We start from the raw sequence: 4,173 nt of genomic DNA on the forward strand, positions 1-4,173 counted from the left end.
CTGCTGCCTTGACTCCCATTCTGGAATCCATTTCTGAATGACCTGATAATGGTGACCTGCAAAGGTGATCTGGCAGCAAACCGACGACATGCCGTGCAGACTGATTCACGGGTGACAAAGGACCTGGCAAAGAGGGCAGGTGCATCCAGCCTTCCCAAAGTGCACATACCCTTCGTGGGATCTCAGGCCAGACGGCAGGCAACGTTCACACCATGGGGCCACTTCCCCTGCTCCGAGTCCTCCCTCATCATGTGGCTTCCTTAGGAGTTTGCTTAGAGGGAAAATACGCTGTTCAGGCCAACACATATACTTGGTCAGTTTGACAGGTATATTTTTCCTCATAAATTAATAAGGTGACATTCAGACCTCTCCATTTCACTCTCACCATGTGTCTGTCTCTCCAAGACCAATGACCTCGAGGGTTCTGATAAGATAGTTCTAAATGTATGAGGCTGAAGGCCAGACCCCAAGCGAATACCACCGTGAGGCTTCCTGACATCTGGTCAGCCTGTCCCAGCTGATGAGGACGCAGAGCAGGGGTTCTCAGCCCTGACAGCACGTTAAGTGCATGTTTAAAAGAATGTGGAAACACAGAATTCCTAGAAAAAGACACGGGCTCTTTTTTTTTTTTTTTTTTTTTGCGGTATGCGGGCCTCTCACTGTTGTGGCCTCTCCCGTTGCAGAGCACAGGCTCCAGACGCGCAGGCTCAGCGGCCATGGCTCACGGGCCCAGCCGCTCCGTGACATGTGGGATCTTCCCGGACCTGGGCACGAACCCGTGTCCCCTGCATCGGCAGGCGGACTCTCAACCCCTGCGCCACCAGGGAAGCCCCTGTTATGCACTTTCATATACAGTATCTGAACACCTAAAAACAGCCATACAAAGTAGACATCATTATCCTCATTTTAAATGTTTTATTTCATTTGTTTACCTGAAAAAATAGACTCAGAAAGGTTAAATAACTTGACCAAAACTCACACAGCTGGTCAAGTAAAGAATCCAGGTTTATCTGATTCCAAAGTCCAAGCTTCCCCGTTCTGCCATGTTGCCACTTAGCCTTTAATGATTGCAGGAAGCATGATTCAAATGTTCAGATTAGTAATGTTTTGGCCAAAATTCCATCCATGGAAAATCCAAGCTAGGAAGGTTGTTTCTCCAGAGACAGTTGACATGAGGGAAACGGCTTGTGTTTAAGAGACTCAGCTCACTTATGACTGTAATCTAATTTTGTAGAACAGCAAACTAGAGGATGATTTTGAGCTGAATTACATTTGTATTTTTAATCAAGGGGCCAACATTATTGAGTATGTAATAACCCATCCTCTCTGTTTATTTTAATTCTTGAGAAAACAATAATTTCCCCCATTCAACTCACCCCCGCCTTGATTTTGGAGACTCACTGCCTGAGTCTGACAAGACTCCCGCATGGAACCAAATCAGGTGCATAAAATATCAAAATGAAGGATCGCTCTGTTGCAGAAGCAGTTGCTCAGATGTAAAGGGCCCACGGCACTAGGCTAGGAGCACTGTGGGGAGTGGCCTTCCGTCTCTCCACGCCCCCAGTCTGCCCGCCCTGTTCCGGAGTCATCAGTGGATCGCCACACCGGCTCTTGGTTCCATAACAATTGCTGGGAAACCAAAGAGCTGGGCTGAGTTGTGCAAACACTGCCCTGCGCGGAACTCTGATCCCGTCTCACGCTGCTCACGAAGGTAATATCCTTTCATAAACTGGAGAATTAGGCATCAGCGGTCAAGGTCAATGACGTGCACAGCGTCAGGGGAGCTGGCGTCCACGGTGCAGGTGCAGGAAGGACCCTCCTAACAGCATGGTTGGATGGTGTGTCCAGACATTTTACTTCCCTTTGCGAGTTTGTGATGATCTCTCCACTTGGATGCTCTCAAACCCTGGACCCGCAGCCTGAACCCCGAGACACTGTTCCATGGAAACAACGGATACATCTGATGTTTAGCCCCGTGCCTCGGCGGGAGGTTCGTAAATATCTCTTGAGTAAACGAGGGAGGTGGGGGCAGGTGTGGCGCGTGCCCAGGACTTTGGTGGGGGCCGTACTGCGTTATTGCATCACGTAAACGTCACTGCTCTACCCAGCTGGCCTCGCCGTGGAGGGTCTTGGATTTGGGAGGCAGCTCCATACGTTCGTGACGATCCGTCCCGCCCGCAGGGGGCCCGGCCGGCCACAGCCCTCTGGTGGCCAGGAGAGCCCAGGACACGACGGCCCAGCGCGGCAGTGGCATCCTGCTGAGGGATCCCTGAGGGCACGGCCTGCTCTAAGGCCCGGGGCAGCAAAGCTGGGCCTGGGAGTGGAGGTGGGCTGAGGGCGGTCCACTGTGCAGGCTGCAAACTCGAGCCCGGCGTCTCCTGGGTCCGGATCCCAGCTTCGCCGCTTCGTGAGCAGCGGACTTCACCCCTCCGCGTCTCCGTTTCCTCGCCTGGAAAACGGGAACCCACTCCTCCTGTGAGGCTCCTCCTCTTTCCCAGCTCCCGCAGGGGAGAAGCGCCAGGCGGTGCGAGGGTAGGACGAGCCCCGGCCTGCTCACAAGTGCTCCCTAAGTCGCCCCGTCACTCCTGTTCCTGGGGCTGCAGCCACCGTGCGGCGTGACTGAGGACAGTGCGTGGGCAGAAGCTGCCTCCCGCCCCGGCACTTGGCACGCGGCTTGGTAGGTATTAGACGTTCGTCGGAACACAGTCCCTGAATCTCCCACGCTTCCCAGTAAAACAGAGGGCATGACCGCTGCTCCAAGGGGTTGAGGTGGGGATTAAACGAGACGAGACACCCGAACGCTTTCCTGCACGATGCGTGGCCGGAGCAGGTGCACAGTAAAAGCCGCGTGAGTCTGACCTCCTCCTGGGTCAACAGGCCTGCTGGGCCTTTCTAAAGCAAGATGTACAAGTTCAGTATTTCTCAAATCCAGGGAATGCCTGTGTTCCATGGGACGCCAATAGTGTTCTGAGAAAAAAAAATCAGTGCCCAAATACTTTCTGAAATGTATTAAATAGTCAGACACAGAAAGCACCAGGCACTCCTGTGTGCTTGTCTGTATTATTTTTCACTGAAGTGCTACTAAGACGTGAAGACCATGGGGATCACAACTATATGGTCCTGGGACTAGACAGGCAGATCTGGAAGCCAAAGAGAGGGCCCCAGAGAGCTCCAAGTTCATGCGGGATTTCAGGACCTGATGGAGTTGGCATTTCTTCAAATCAATGGGGCAAAGAGGTTTTATCCAGGGAATGACATTGGAACAAGTAGCTGTCTGTCTGATTTCTCCCTTGACTACTTCCAGGAAACATTCTATGTTGTGCACAGAAGACAGATGTAAAAATTTTTAAGCCATTTTTCAAAATCCCCACCTAATGAATATTCAAACATTTGCACTCAGCAAAACACTTGCTCCGTTTAAGACACAGCAGTGAAGCAGCTCGTGCTGAGGATTCCCAGTGAATCAGCCACACGATCTCATTCTGCACTAGCTCGGTCCCATTTCATGTGTGCATTTTAGATGAGTTCTTCCGGCATGTATTCAGAAAGTGTGCGCACTTTAAAAAGAGCCCTCAGGGGCTTCCCTGGTGGTGCAGTGGTTAAGAATCCGCCTGCCAATGCAGGGGACACGGTTTCAAGCCCTGGTCCGGGAAGATCCCACATGCTGCGGAGCAACTAAGCCCGTGCACGACAACTACTGAGCCTGCGCTATAGAGCCCGCGAGCCACAACTACTGAAGCCCGTGGGCCTAGAGCCCGTGCTCCACAACAAGAGAAGCCACCGCAATGAGAAGCCCGTGCACCGCAACGAAGAGTAGCCCCCACTCACCGCAACTAGAGAGAGCCCGTGAACAGCAACGAAGACCCGACGCAGCCAAAAATAAATAAATTAAAAAAAAAAAAAGAGCCCTCAAATTTCACTGTGGGGAACGGATTTACCGAGGCCAGGACTGGAGGCCGAAATGCTGATTCGGAGGCAAAGGTGGTGGTGGCCTAGACCAAAGCCATGGCCTAGAGATATCAAAGTAGGTGGGCTCAGGAGCTTTAGAGGGTCGTCCTGAGAGGACCTGAGGTCTGGATGTATTGGCAGGATGGACATAAAGGCGCGGAGGACGATTCTGTCTCTGACCTGTGTATGTGAGTGAGGGCAGGATGGGGGTTGAGCCAGTTGAGT

This window comes from Mesoplodon densirostris, chromosome 17 (assembly GCF_025265405.1).
Source record: "Mesoplodon densirostris isolate mMesDen1 chromosome 17, mMesDen1 primary haplotype, whole genome shotgun sequence".
Lineage (NCBI taxonomy): Eukaryota > Metazoa > Chordata > Mammalia > Artiodactyla > Ziphiidae > Mesoplodon > Mesoplodon densirostris.